Source organism: Sarcophilus harrisii, chromosome 2 (genome assembly GCF_902635505.1).
Source record: "Sarcophilus harrisii chromosome 2, mSarHar1.11, whole genome shotgun sequence".
NCBI classification, from domain to species: Eukaryota; Metazoa; Chordata; class Mammalia; order Dasyuromorphia; family Dasyuridae; genus Sarcophilus; species Sarcophilus harrisii.
Window position 1 is genome coordinate 571897535 of NC_045427.1, and position 16804 is coordinate 571914338.

Genomic DNA, 16804 nt, shown 5'->3' on the forward strand with positions numbered 1-16804 from the left:
CAATTGCCATAGACTCTTTAACATTTTAAAATTTCCTCCCTCCCTCCCTTCCTTCCTTCCTTCCTTCCTTCCTTCCTTCCTTCCTTCCTTCCTTCCTTCCTTCCTTCCTTTTTTCCTTCCTTCCTTCCTTTCTTATTTCCTTCCTCCTCTCTCCCTCCCTCTGTTCCTCCTTCTTCCTCCTTCCCTCTCCCTCCCTCTCCCTTCTTCCTTCCTCTCTTCCTTGGTAGAAATTACTTGTAAATCCATCTGGCTCTGGAGATTTTTTTCTTAGGGAGTTTCTTGATGGGTTGTTTAATTTCTTTGTCTAAATGGGATTATTTAAGTAACATTTCCTTTTCTGTTATATGGGCAATTTATATTTTTATAAATATTCATCCATTCCAGGTAGGTTGTCAAATTTGTTGATGTACAGTTAGGCAAAATAGCTCTTAATTACTGCTTTAATTTCTTCTTCCTTAGTGGTAAGTTCATCCTTTTTATTTTTGATGCTAGTAATTTGTTCTTTTCCCCTTTTTCTAATTAAATTAACAAAGGTTTAGCTATTTTATTGTTTTTTTTCTTAAATCCAACTTTTAGTCTTATTAAATAGTTCAATAGTTTTAGTTTCAACTTTCTTAATTTCTCCTTTGATTTTCAGAATTTCTAATTTGGTATTTAATTGGGAATTTTTAATTTGTTCTTTTTCTAGCTTTTTAGTTGAATTCCCAATTCATTGATATCCTCTTTCTCTGTTTTATTTGTATAACTATTTTGAGATATAAAATTTCCCCTAATTACTGCTTTAGCTGCATTCCATAGGTTTTGGTATGTTGTCTGGTTATTGTCATTCTCTTGAATGAAATTAACTCTTGCTTCTATGATTTCTTGTTTGATCCACTCATTCTTTAGAATGAGCTTATTTAGTTTCCAATTGGTTTTTGGTCTATCTTTCCTTGGTCCTTTATCAATTGTAATTTTTATTGCCTTGTGATCTGAAAAGGAAGCCTTTATTATTTTTTGACTTTCTACATTTGTTTGTTAGGTTTTTATACTGTAATACAGAATCAATTTTTGTGTAGGTGCCATACTGCTGAGGAAAAGGTATATTCTTTTCTATTCCCATTTAATTTTCTTATATGTCTCTCATATATGTTCTCTAGGATTCTATTTACCTCCCTCATGTCTTTCTTGTGTGTTTTGTGATTAGGTTTATATAATTCTGAGAGGGAGAGGTTGAAGTTCCTCAGTAGTATAGTTTTGCTTTCTATTTCTTACTTTAACTGGCTTAACATCTCTAAGAATTTAGATGTTGTTCCACTTGCTACATTTACATTTAGTATCAATACTACTTCATTATCTGTGGTATACTTTAACAAGATGTAGTTTTCTCACAAATTAAGTCTGATCTAACCAATTGGAAAAATATTAAATGCTCTTGGATAGGGCAAGCAAATATAATAAAGATGACAATATTACCTAAACTAATCTATTTATTTAGCGCTATACCAATCAGAGTCCCAAAAAAATATTTTAATGACCTAGAAAAAATAACAACAAAATTCATATGTAAAAACAAAAGGTCAAGAATTTCAAGGGAATTAATGAAAAAAAAATCAAATGAAGGTGGCTTAGCTGTACCAGATCTAAAATTATATTATAGAGCAGCAGTTACCAAAACCATTTGCTATTGGCTAAGGAATAGATTAGTTGATCAGTGGAATAGATTAGGTTCAAGGGATAAAGCAGTCAACAAATATAGCAACCTAGTCTTTGACAAACCCAAAGACCCCAGCTTTTGGGATAAGAACTTACTGTGTGATAAAAATTGCTGGGAAAATTGGAAACTAATATGGCAGAAACTAGGCATTGATCCATACTTAACACCGTACACCAAGATGAGGTCAAAATGGGTTCATGACCTAGGCATAAAGAATGAAATTATTAATAAATTAGAGGAACACAGGATAGTTTACCTCTCAGACCTGTGGAAGGGAAGGTCTTTATGACCAAAGAAGAACTAGAGATCATTACTGATCACAAAATAGAAAATTTCAATCATACCAAACTGAAAAGTTTTTGTACAAACAAAACTAATGCAGACAAGATTAGAAGGGAAGCAATAAACTGGGAAAATATTTTTACAGTCAAAGGTTCTGAAAAAGGCCTCATTTCCAAAATATATAGAGAATTAACTCTAATTTATAAAAAATCAAGCCATTCTCCAATTGAAAAATGGTCAAAGGATATGAACAGACAATTCTCAGATGAAGAAATTGAAACTATTTCTAGTCATATGAAAAGATACTCCAAGTCATTACTAATCAGAGAAATGCAAATTAAGACAACTCTAAGATACCACTACACACCTGTCAGATTGGCTAAGATGACAGGAAAAAATAATGATGATTGTTGGAGGGGATGTGGGAAAACTGGGACATTGATGCATTGTTGGTGGAGTTGTGAACGAATCTGACCATTTTGGAGAGTAGTTTGGAACTATGCTCAAAAAGTTATCAAACTGTGCATACCCTTTGATCCAGCAGTGTTACTACTGGGATTATATCCCAAAGAGATTATAAAGAAGGGAAAGGGACCTGTATGTGCACGAATGCTTGTGGCAGCCCTTTTTGTAGTGGCTAAAAACTGGAAACTGAATGGATGTCCATCGGTTGGAGAATGGCTGAATAAATTGTGGTATATGAATATTATGGAATTTTACTGTTCTGTAAGAAATGACCAACAGGATGATTTCAGAAAAGCCTGGAGAGATTTACACGAACTGATGCTGAGTGAAATGAGCAGGACCAGGAGATCATTATATACTTCAACAACAATACTATATGATGACCAGTTCTGATGGACCAGGCCATCCTCAGCAACGAGATCAACCAAATCATTTCCAATGGAACAGTAATGAACTGAACCAGCTATGCCCAGAAAAGAACTCTGGGAGATGACTAAAAACCATTACATTGAATTCCCAATCCCTATATTTATGCACACATACATTTTTGATTTCCTTCACAAGCTAATTGTACAATATTTCAGTCTGATTCTTTTTGTACAGCAAAATAACATTTTGGTCATGTATACTTAATGTTTATCTAATTTATATTTTAATGTATTTAACATCTACTAGTCATCCTGTCATCTGGGGAGGGGGTGGGGGGGGTAAGAGGTAAAAAATTGGAACAAGAGGTTTGGCAATTATTAATGCTGTACAGTTACCCATGCATGTATCCTGTAAATAAAAGGCTATTAAATAAAAATAAAAAAAAAACAAGATGTAGTTTTCTTCCTTATCTCTTTTAATTATATCTATTTTTACTTTTGCTTTATCTGAGATCAGAATTGCTATCTCTGTTTTTTTCTTTTTTTGCTTTGGCAGAAGCATCCAGTCTTTTACCCTTACTCTGAATTTATCTTTCTTATTCAAATGTATTTCTTGTAAATAATATATTATAGGATTTTAGTTTTTAAGCCACTCCACTCTTCATTTCTATTTTATAGGAGAATTCATCTCATTCACATTCACAGTTATGATTACCAGCTCCATTTTCTCCCTGTATATACATTTTTCTCTCTCTCCACCCTGTTTCTCTTTAGTAGTATATTATTTCTGACCACCCCCTCTGTCGATCTGTCTTTCCTTCTGTCACCCTTCCTTTCTTCTATTACCTCTTTCTCCTAGTGTTTCTGCCCTGTCTTCTATCTAGACCTCTCTTTTCTTTCCCTTTTCTCCTCCTACTTCTTTAAGGTGTAAGATAACTAAGTGAATATGTTATTCCCTCTTTGATGAGATTAAGCTTTAGATAATGCTCATCCCCCTCCCTTCTTTCCATCTATTGTAATAAATCTTTTGGGCCTCTTCATATGATTTAATTTATGCCATTTACCTCCTCTTTCCTCTTCTCCCAGCAGAATTCTTTTTTTCTACCCTTTATTGTCTTTTCCTTTGATATCATCACATCCAAGTTAATTTACACTAATACCTTCTATCTATTTATGTCTCCTCTTACTGCCCCAATTATATAGTTCTCAAGAGTTACAAGTATCATTTTTCCATCTATGGATGTAAGCAGTTAAACCTTTAAATAATATGCATTTACTCTTTGGTTACCTTTCTTCTCTTGATTCCTGTATGTGAAGATCAAATTTTCTGTTTAGTTCTGATTTCTTCAATAGAAATAAGTTTAAGTTTCCTTAAACGACTTCCTTAACGATTCATCTCCTTCTTTGAAAGATGATCATTAGTCTTGTTGGGTAGCGATTTTTTTTGTTATAATACTAAATTTTTGCCTACTGGAATATAATATTTTAGGTCTCTGGTCCTTTATTGTAGAAGCTATGAGATCCTGGATAATCCTGATTGTGGCTCCTTGATACTTGAATTGTTTGTTTGTTTGTTTTTCCCTAAGCAGCCTGCTGTATATTTTTCTTGGGATTATAGTTCTGGAATTTTGAAGTGATGTTTCTTGAGGTTTTCCTTGTGAGATCTTCTTCTGAAGGTGATCAATGGATTCTTTCAATGACTATTTGCCCTCTGGTTCTAGTACATTAGGGCAATTTTCCTTGTTATTCTTTCTTTTAAAATAGCTTTTTATTTATAAGTTATATGCATAGGTAATTTTACAGCATTGATAATTGCCAAACCTTTTGTTCCAATTTTTCCCCTTCTTCTCCCCACCCCCTCCCCTAGATGGCAGGATGACCAATACATGTTAAATATGTTAAAGTATAAATTAAATACAAAATAAGTATAGATGTCCAAACCGTTATTTTGCTGTACAAAAAGAATCCAACTCTGAAATAGTGTACAATTAGCCTGTGAAGGAAATAAAAAATGCAGGTGGACAAAAATATAGGGCTTGGAAATTCTATGTAATGGTTCTTAGTCATCTCCCAGAGTTCTTTCTCTGGGTATAGCTGGTTCAGTTTATTACTGCTCCGTTGGAACTGATATGGTTCACCTCATTGCTGAAGATGACCAGGTCCACCTTGATATTCTTTTGATGAATTCTATCTAGGCCTTTTTTTTCCTTTTGGTCATGGCCTTCAGATAGACCAGTAATCTTTAAATTGTCTCTCCTGGATATATTTTCATGTTTTGCTGTTTTTCCAATGAAATAATTTACACTTTCTTCTATTTTTTCAATTTTAGTTTGTTTGACTGATTCTTGATATTTCAGAGTCATTGCCTTCTATTTGCCCAGTTCTAGTTTTTAATGTATGATTTTTTTAGCTAGCTTTTTATGTTTTTCCATTTAATTAATTCTACTTTTCAAGATGTTCTCTTCAATGATTTTTTTTTTTGCATTTTAGCCAAATGTATTTTTTAAGAAATTGTTTTCCTTTTTCAAGTTGTAGACTCTTTTGCATACCTCTTGTTTTGTTTTGTTTTGTTTTGTTTTCAAATTTTTGCTTCCATCTTTCTTATTTGCTTTTTAAAATCTTTTAGGAGCATGTCTCTTTGGACTCAAGACTAATTTATATCACTCTTTGAGATTTGCCTTGTGGGCAATTTTGTCCTTTTTTTTTTTTTCTCTTCTCTCTCACCATAGTTGCTTTCCTTCCTTCCTTCCTTCCTTCCTTCCTTCCTTCCTTCCTTCCTTCCTTTTTTCCTTCCTTCCTTCCTTCCCTTCCTTCCTTTTTCCTTCCTTCTTCCTTCCTTTTTCCTTCCTTCCTTCCTTCCTTCCTTTTCCTTCCTTCCTTCCTTCCTTCCTTTTTCCTTCCTTCCTTCCTTCCTTCCTTTTTCCTTCCTTCCTTCCTTCCTTCCTTCCTTCCTTCCTTCCTTCCTTCCTTCCTTCCTTCCTTTTTCCTTCCTTCCTTCCTTCCTTCCTTCCTTCCTTCCTTCCTTCCTTCCTTCCTTCCTTCCTTCCTTCCTTCCTTCCTTCCTTCCTTCCTTCCTTCCTTCCTTCCTTCCTTTTCTTTCATGTTTTGTGACTTTTATGGTAGATCTCTGCTGCTTGGGTTCAGAGGTTGCTGTCCCAAACTTCTTGTGCAGTTCTGAGCCTTGACTTTGAGCATAAGGGTCCCTTGTTAATGGACTCTTGCTCCCAGCAGTAGGTAGCAATACCTGTTTTCTTCAGGAAATAGCTTGGTTTCCCTAATTGGCAATTCATATTTTGTGCTAGAACTGGAGAGTGCCTCACTGGTATATTCTGTTTCTGAGCTAGGACAGAGGGTTTAAGTTTCTGATCTTCTTTGATTACAATCCTCTCACTGGCTTTCCCAGACACCATCTGAGTTGGTCTGAATACCTCTTTCACCCCAGTGATTTTCTTGAAGTCCTTTCAATTTGTCTTGAGCTGGAGATTGGTTTCATTCCATCTTACAATTCAGAGTATTGGTTCCGTGTGGTTTTTGAGGCAAACTGGGAAAGCTCTAGAACTTTCTGGCTTCATTCCTAGGTCATACATTTTTGAAAATCAGATCAACATCAAACCTCCATTCATATGGTAGCATTTCTATTATCCATGATCTTATAAAGATCACGGAGACCAAGAACAAAATTACTTCCACCAGTTCTCACAGTGATTCTTTCTTGTTGGTCAAATATCAGTTTCAAAATTGGAGATCAACTTTATATGTCCTTAATCTTTTGATGAAGAAAATTACCATGACAAATAAATTAGGGCTACTCTGTACACAACTTGAATGTGGGTGCTTGTTTGAGAATTCGATTTTAATTATAAAAATGACATTTGTATTATTTTATTTGGTGGTGAATGCCTTGCCAAATTAGTGGTTGTAGTTAGCCTATGTATCTACAAAAGGGAGAGAAGAAAAAAATTCACACACAAGCGCTCATATATCCAAAGACAATTTAAGAAATAGTTTCCTTCAAACTGTTAGGAATGGGTTGCTATGAGACTTGGAATATGTATTCAGATTAGGACAGTGGCTTTATGTATCTCTCAATATTTGGATGGTGTGCAAGTTCCAAAGATGACTTAATGGCTTTGTTTCTTTTCTCCCATTTTTGTACTTCTACCTTCTCTTACTCTCACATCTCATCTAGCCTAAATATGCTCTTTGGCATATGTTGGAGATTCTTCCTCCTTTTGAGAGTTATATTTAGATCACTGAGTATAGAATATGGTTGAGAAGGATCAAAATATGGGACTGTAGTGTTTGCTGATCTATTCAGGTATTGCTAATGTGGAGGAGTGTTGAAGATGAATTGTCTTATAATATGCAGTTTTCTATACTTAGATGAACACTTAATTATGTGAGATTATTAGAAGTGAAAGAAAGATGTATAAGTGCGCTTATTCCTATCTTGGAAGTGAGGACAATTGAAATCAAATGAAAACAAATAAAAGTTTATATTAAAGCAATGGAAGATTAAAACATTGTTTAAATGACAATTGATATCATAAATGATGAGTCCTGTCTTAGATTGATATTAGATAGGCTTAATTTTTTTTTTCATCTTGGGGTGATATATAATAATGCTAATTTTATTCCCTACATAAAGTAGCATAAATTTTCAATAAACAAAAATACTGATAAAGCCTTACAGGTTAATATAACTATTTATAAATATGTATATTTCTTCATATATTTTAGAGTAAGCAATTTTAATTGCTTCAAATTTTTCAGAGGGAGTAGATTAGTTGTACTTAGAAAATATCTAAAGCATAGACAAATAATAAAAAGAATTTTTAGAACTATAGAGATAAGAAATTTAATCTCATTGAAATAGGCAGTTTTGTTAGTCCTTATACAACAAGTCAAAAAATTCTTATCTGTACCATTTTTGGACATGAGTAGTATGGCAAGAGAGACCTCTAGCCAATGTCCTGGATTTTGGTTGTGTTGTGCTAATGGTATTTTCATCTCTATCCAACCCAGTTTTGTAGTATTTGTACCATGTGCAAAAATTTCCATATATAATTATGTTCATGATTCTGTTCTGTTCATAACTGAAACTAATTTTACTTTACATATATACATATAATTTTTATTATATGAGCATATATTTGTTCATATATTTCTCTTAAAATATGTTTTTATTCATTTCATATCTTCCTAGAACCTCTTATCATCAAGTAACAAAAATAGCTCATATTTATATAGTTATAGAGATGAAAAACATTTTATCTATTATCTCATTTGATGTTCACAACTCTGTGAGAAATATGATACAGGTATTACTTTCCACATTATACGATGAAGAAAAATGAGGTTCAGAGAAAATAAATCAGTGTCAGAGGTGAAATGCAAACCAGGGATTCTCCTAACTCCAATGTCAGTGCTTTCACACTCCTTCCTACTTTTCTTGAGCTACTGAAAACATAAGTGATATTAACATTTAAATAATTTGAATTGTAACAAATTTTAGGATACAGTGTATAGGTATAAGTATTGTGTGATATATGCAGTGAAGGGTGGAAGCTACAACAATCTGCACATTTCTATTAATAGTTTATTCCACCACTGTATTAGTTTTAGTTAAGTTACTTGTCATCTTGAGATTTCGATTGTCCTCACTTCCAAGATAGGAACAAGCATTTATATATTTATGTGCTTCTGTTACATTGAACTTGGAAAATAATGTGTTAGTATTTTTATAACCCTTACTGAAAAATCAGGAAACTCTGTTATGTTTCATTTTTTATCATTTATAATCAGTGGAAGAAAATGGCCTTTGTGTGTTTTCATAGAAAGTCTAGGAAACTAGGGGAAAAAAACATTCAAGGTATTTTGTTAGGTCCTATCTAATCTAGCATAAAAATCTCTAATATAATTTGAAAATCTTCAGCAATAGCTGAAGTCTGGTCGACTACAATGCAGAGGTTGGCTTACTGGTTATTGTCTATTATTTTTTGAAACCATTATAATGTTTAACCCACATGTTTCATATTGGGAAAGTAGCTTGTTATAATAAAAAGTTTCTATTTCAATACAAAAGTTAATTTAGATAAAATTTTTATTTCCTGAGTTTCCTTAAATGCCATTCTAAGTCACCAAGTACAATGTAATTTTATTCTAATTTATTCTTTCCTTTGTTTGCCTGTTATATTTAATCTGTGTTCAAGATAGTAAAAAAAAATAATTTTATAGAGAAGGATAAGATTAACATGATTTTTGACCTCTTTTTGTTTAGTTTTCAAACATAGTTAAATTGCTCATGTTGATTTTATTTGAATGTGCTAATGAACTTTGCATATAAGAAATTGGAAAAATGTTTTTCAATATAGTTTATATTGAAAATGAGGAAAAAGAACTTACTGTATTTACCTTTTAGATATTACTAGAGTTTTATCTAAATTTGCTTATGTGGCATAATGTGCTACCTTTGCATACTGTTCTTTTATAATTTGTAGTTTTATGGGAAAATGTAGACCTCTTTATATAAACAAAACAAAATGTGCTTTAAATACATTGAAAGAATATGTCGGAAAAAAATGAACCTTAATTGTGCTTCTATTGATTTTACATAATATAGTTTGTGTAATATTTCTTTTATATTTACATGAATCTACACATCTATTTCATTAAAGATTATAAGTAGAAAAAGGTAATTGATATTTTTATATAAATCCAAAAGCTCAAAAACAGAGATTACCTTGATAGGACCCATTGAAAATACAATGAAGAGGCTTTAAAAACTCTCCAGAAATTATCCATGCCAGTAGAATAGGTGCTGATCGTCTATAATATAGGAATTGGATATCATTTTATTAATGATTCCTTTCAGAAAAATACAACATTGCTAAGGATGATTACAAGAAATTTACTTAGATACTACTTCAGATAGATAGTATCTGAACAGTAGAAATGGTATTTTCTACCATTATCTTTTCTGTTATCTTTTCTCATTTTTGTAAAACAATAACAACAAGCTTTAGAGAAATGAAGTACTCTACTGAACATTAGCTAAAATTCAAACTTTAGTTTAGTTCTAAGCTTTAACAACTTCAAGTATAATTACCATAAAACAATTTGAATGTATAATTATTTGAATTTCTCTTTTAGCCACTTAATTTTATGAATTTTTATTTTAATTTAGTTTTCTATATTATGATTAATTAGACTGATAGACCAGACTTATAGGAAGTCTTTTGGCTTGGCCATCTTGTCCTGTAATCTGTTTTCACTAAACTTTTTCTTAAGGGGGTTGAAGTCAAAATTGTTATATATGAATCAAAATTTTACTCTTATAATGATTTTAAGGCTAATATTGCAAATAAAATATTCTCAGTTATTGAGCAGCAGCTGATGAAAGGTCTTACAGAATTCAAAAATTGACTAGAGCATGAAGTGATTGTGTTGAATTTTCAAAAGAAACAATAATTTAAAATTTAAGAAATCGTTCAAATATTATTTTTGGTAAGTTTGTAATTCTTTTGAACTTCTGAATTTCTTCTGAAGTTGTTAAAGTTAATAATTGCATTATGACTTTTAGTACACCCTGTATAGCAAAATGTCTTGTGTTCACTTTTTGATTCTCAATACAATAGATTAAATAAACATATGAGCAATCCTTTAAAAAACATACATGCAAATTATTCTCATTGTCTCTTAAGAAAAGTTCCTAGAAATGAGTAAAAACAATATATGTGAACAAAAATTAATAGCATGTCTTGATTTAATCATTTATGTTAAGTTCTGTGTGATATCTCCATTCTCTATAGTTTTTTTCATTTAACTCAAAGATGGGATTGAAAGGTTCATAAATATATACATTCATTATAATTTTTCTATTGTTCAAATGTAATTATTTTCTTTTGGTTTACAAAGCTATCAATATAACTCTTACAGTAGATTATCAAAGTGAAAATATGCTTACTCTTTTTTTAAATTTAAATTTATATTTTGAGGTATTAATTTTTGTTTGTGCTATTTTCCAGGATCTGCCATTAAAGGTTATATGTGAAATATAGATTACTGGGAAATATTTCTGTACATATGTATTTTTTACCATTCTATCTTCCTACTTCCTTTTATCTCAGGCTTAGTATTATTTTGTTTAAACAATGAATTATTATTGTCAATATAGATCACTATCTTATTATTTTATTTTAGGAAGCCAATCACTTTGTGATTCTAAAAGTGATCTTTGTACTGCAACTAAAGATGCAATGAGGCATCAATATAAATTGGAATTTATGACAGATGAAACATGGTTTGAGATGTCATTTATCTTGTCACTCTTTTGCAGATGTTAGAGCATTCTGCCACAAAATTGTGACTGCAATACAAGTAATTACAATTACACAGTGATGGTCTTATTAGGTACCACAGATCTATATAAAAGATCTCTTCAATAATTTATCATGGATGTACATCGTTCAGTCCTTTTGTATTTGTAAATTTCAAAAGAAACTATCTACACAACATAAATATTAAGAATAATATGTAAAATCACAGAAAACAAAATATCAGTTTCGGTCATTCAAAAATAAGCATGAGAATTTCCTAGTTCTTTCAAAGTGCCGTTGTATTTTTTTTTTCACTTTTTACACATATCAGTTGTTATTATTATAAATCTTTATTTTCTAGATGGATATTACTCTATTCAAAAAGTGGTTTAATCAGGAAGGAGTTCCATAAAACCATCTCCTTCCTCAGGCTGAAGATAGCTTCCTGCATTTCCCAAGTCTGTATCAATCTATTTAATGAGACTGTTAAAGTTATATATGTAATGATGGTTTATTTCATTAAAGTATCAAGATTCTATTCAATATCCTCTTTACTTGAATTAATGTAAACTAAAACATTAGCTATTTATAATACGGCAGCTATTTCTAGATGATAATTTTTCCTTAGTCATAGGAGGAAGTGTCTTCTAGTAGAAATAGCTCTGACTTTAAATCCAGAAGGCCTGGCTTAGAATTTCAGTGTATTCACTTATTTTCTCTGTGTTTTTGGACATGCCATTTAGCCTCTTTGAATCTTAGTCTGTCTTTAAAAGGAAATGATAATAATTGTAATACTAAAAGTGTTGTGAAGATCAACTGAGATTATGTAAAGTGTTCTATAACTGTAAAGCATTATGAGCTGTTAATTAAGGAAGAGAAAATGAGAATAATGATACATAAAATAAAACAATGAAATTATATAACCCAACCATATCCTGTCACTAATGAACAAGCATTATTTGTAATGAAAACATGGAATGGTTTTCTTGCAAATAATGCTTGTTCATTGATATTTGTTTACTGCCTTGATATTTCTTTATTATGTTTTCTATCTTGTGTGGACTTAAACACACACAATTGGTTAACATTATGACTTAATGTTACATACAACCAAATAATTTATTATTTTGTTCTCATTCCCTTCTTTTCCTTACTTAAACTAAATGGTGACAAGTCATATCAAAATGTTCACGTTTCTTTTTGATTTTTTTAAAGTTTCTGAACAAGAAATAAAATTTATGTTAAAAATTTTGTCCTAGGGAAAATGCAAGTCACACAATAAGATAAAGAAAATTAACTTTATACCTATGAATTAAAGTTAGAGCTAGAATCTTAGTTTCAAATGTAGAAACTAAGGCACATTTTGTTATTAGTCTTATAGATATGTAAAAAATGAAATACCATCTTACAAAATAGTCATCATAAGATAAAATAATAATATTTCATAACTACTAGGATTAAAATAGCTTTAGTATAATGCACACATTTATATAAGTTATGACCGTTATTAGGAAGACATTTAGAGACATTTACATTCTGAAATCCCTTATAAATATTTCTATTGAATTCAATTTTTCAAAAGAATCTCTTGTTTGCTTAATGGGAGTAACATATGGTTATTGAATTTTCTTTAACATTGAAGCCTGTGATGTTATATTTTTAATTAAGTTGTGAAGTAGCATTTTGAAGATTCTTTATACAAAAATGTCTTGAGTTTTCAAAATTTATTTAACCTATACCTCAGAAGACATATACCTAATTCATAATTGTAGTTTGAATATTGGTATATACAACCATTCTGCTTTTAAGTCATTGTGTTGAATACATTATTTTTTCCTCCTATACTGTTCAGAATTTTCTAATCTAACTTTGACCTTGAGTAGTAGCTTAACCGTTAATGCCTCAGTTTATTTTTCTATAAAACAGAAACCTTAGTAATCGTGAAAATTTCAAACTTATGCCAAATTTGTTTTATAAATAAAAGGCCTCCATAAGTTGAATAATAATTTATTCTACTTCTCAAATATTTCAGTTAGTAGATCACATATCATAAAATTTTAAATTAGTACAAGCAAATTTTAATATATGAATGCTTGCAATTCTGCATATGAATTCTTATGTTTCTTTTTTTTAATACACCTTGAAATTTCTTGTGATTCATAAAAAGAATTATCTATCTTGTTAGAGCATAGAATTTAGCCTTAATTCTTAGAAAAATCAACAACTAAATTTTATATAACACTTTAGCCTTTGCCAATCACTTTACCTTTGTTGAATCATTTCATCCTCATAATAAGTCTGCAACATAGGTCCCTTCTTACAAATGAAAAAAAAACTGAGGCTGACAGATCAAATGACTTACCCAGGATCACTTAGTAAAATATCTGAGATATGATTCATAGTTACATTTTCTTGACTCCAAGTACAATGCACAAACCATTCTCTTGTCTACTAATCAACAAGATGTAAAGCAATAATTTCATTCAGGATTATTTCAGAAAAAAACAACATTTCAATTTTTTTATACCAACCTTGGGTAGCCTAACTATTATAAGATTTAACACAGTTGGACAATGAATTTTGTAAAAGTAACTAAATTTTATGTAGAATTAAAATTATTATTCAAAAATTGTTATATTTCATATAGTTAGACTGGCAATTTTTTCCTTTAACCAATTTTCAGTGTACTTTTTAATGTTATTAGCTTAATTCTAATTTCTACATTTTATTCTTATTCATCAGTGTGGATGAAAATACATATAGTAATCTTTTTCTAGGTTTTTGTATGAAACAAAGTAACATGTAATTCATTAGAGTTATCAGGTATTGCACTGCATTTCATTTTTTAAATGCCTACTGCTTTATTAAAGGTTTATGACAGCCTTGCAAAAAGCACCCCGATTCATCATCTTAAACACATTTCCAAAGAAAACACATAAAGTAAGCAAATTTAATAGAAAAAACACTAGCTGAGCAATTTAACAGAGCTGGATTATACTACTAACCAGTTGTATGACCAGAAAATAATCATTTTGTATCTTAGTTTCTATATTTGTAACTATGTACGGTTCTAGCTCTAATCTTCTGTGATTCAATGTATAAAGCAAAGACAATCTACCTGATATTTTATGAATGCTGTTCTTTGTGAATACTCCTCTGAGACCTGGTTTCTGAGTTTTCAAAGATTTTGTGCAATATACTTCTTGGTTAAACTCCAGTGTTCTTTTAATTCTTATTTTTTCTTACTGAACATTCAAGGAAAGATAATTTATGTAGATTATTTTGACTGTGGTTTTTATTAAATTAAAGAGGCAGGGAGACTAACAAAGATTGAAATTATGAAAAGTAGATTTCCATTTCTTATGACCAATAAGATAGAAGTTTAGACTTCTTTTTCCCAGTTACGATCTCTCAAAATTCTTCCAATAGGTATTGTGCTTAATAGATGAAATGATTGCAGGTGTTTCCACAGGTCAAGAAACAAAGAAATATCATTATACAATAACTTCATGAATTAATACTAGAAAACGCTAATTTCTGACATACTCATTCTGCATGAGCTCTCCCACTAGCTCTTACACTCTTGACAGGCACATAATCATCCAATTTGCTTCCTCTCTGGGATCCATTTAGGAGTTTCCTTGCTGCTGCTACAATCCCTGTCCCTTTCTTCATGCTGCCATTTTATGTTAGCAAGTAATAGTTCTCAACCCTGCTCACCCTTTCAAGAAAATATAAATGTATAGAAAAGTAGAATTGTGCTTTGTATGAGGCAGTAGCATTTTAAAGCAATGATCCATAGAATTGAAGAACAGAAAAAATGGGAATAAGGACATTAGCATATGAAGTACTCCAATAAGCCTGAAAGAGAAGAGACTTACATCTGGTTGAGGCTAATTTTGTCCTACAGATCACTTAGTGGAAAAATGGAGATTGGTGAAAAGAAAATTTCCCAACTTGAGAGGAGATGGAGAATAATGTGAGTTTCTACTCCCAAGAGAATTGTCATCAATGAACAAAGACACAGAAAGTGAGAAATATAGTAAAATGGGGGAAAGAAGCTGAAATTACCAAAGATCTTGGGAGGAAGAAAACAAAATTAGAAAACTTAGAGCAGAAACCAATAAACCTAAGGGGAAAATGTTAAAACACAAGGAAAGATAGCTCCCAAGATATCAAAAGGTGTCTCTCTAAATAAACAAAGGAAATTGAATCAACATGGGATCAAATAGAGGATCCTGTGGATTACCAAGGAGCTATGTGTAAAGGGCAGAACTCTGGAGAAGTATACTTGAAGGAAGGTGTTAACCCAGTGAAATTAATAATACATTGGTTATCTAGTTTAGCATGTGAGTTCTCTAGTTCAGTATGAGTGCCCTAGTGATATAATGATTGGTTAATACTCAGTATACTGTAATGATGTAATTGCAATAGAGCATATAAACTGGGACAAATTCAGCCAAGGAGAGATTCGGAGAAGACAGAGGACTGGCGCTGGAGCTCAAACTCTCGGACTCAGAAAGATTTCAAGAGAGAGACATTCCATCTTCCTCAGCCTCGTGGTGGCTGTCCTGCTTCCCCCACTGAGATCAAGGCCTGTCCGAAAAGCTAGCCTGGGCCCCAGGCAAAGAGACAGACTGTGAAGGAGACAATAAAGACTTTTGGACTTTATCTCCTCTATTCTCCTGGGGATTACTCTGCTGAAATGAAGGCTGGTCCCAAGACCTTCAGAAAGCTAACAAGAACACTACAGGTATGGAATCACAGCAGAGCTTTTCAAATGGTTTTGAGAAAAATATCCTTGAAAGCATACGTGAAAAGAGGAAAATAGTAAAATTTTTGACTTGGAGAGCAGAAATAATTAACAAGTCAAAAGTTTGAATCCAAAGTATTGTCTCTCTCGAAAGAAGTGAAAGAGAAAATGAATAATTGAGAATACAAATATAGTAAAGGAAAGGACAATGTGGAAGAAGAAAAGCAAAATGTAATAACGTTAAAAGAGCAAATGTTCTCTGTATAGATAATACTACTGACTTCAAAGAAAGGAAGTTCAAAGATAATTTAAGGGTCATATGTATCTCATAAGAGCATAATACATAATAAAATACCTAAACTCTGTAGGTCATGAAATAATTCAAGAAAGCTGCTCATAACTTCTAACTACAGAAAAATAATGCTGATATGAAAAGACGTAGATTTCCTTCAGGAAACTATGGTATAAACTCTAAATCATATAGTTGTTGAATTTAACAGTTCCAGTGACAAGCAACAAATTTTTCTGGTAATCAGAAGAAAATCCTTCAAATATAAAGGAAAGGAAATTTGAATAGCAGAAAACTATTCTAAATGTACTAGAAACCACAAGAGGGAATTTATTCCGAAAAAGCAAAAAGAACTCTAGAAATAATCTAAAATAGCATACCCTGCAAATCTAAACTTAATCATTATTAAAAAGAATAATATGGATGTTTAATAAAATAGGACCAAATGTAACATTTCTCAAAAAAAAAATAAAACAGACAGCAAATTGTTAGATCTACAAAGATCCCAGACAAGAGAAACAAAAGAAAAATAAAGAAGTATAGTTAATAAAGAAAGAATGAATAGCAAAATAAGTTACTCTATATTTAAACACTAGTAAAAGGAAAGACAAAAACTATAAAGAAAAAGACAAC

At 31.3% G+C, this 16804-nt stretch overlaps 1 protein-coding gene across 1 annotated transcript in view; it reads left to right on the forward strand.

The window, feature by feature from the left end:
• ATRNL1 (attractin like 1) overlaps nucleotides 1-16804 on the forward strand; it is a 1159225-nt gene that overhangs the window by 326377 nt on the left and 816044 nt on the right. The window lies entirely within an intron of this gene.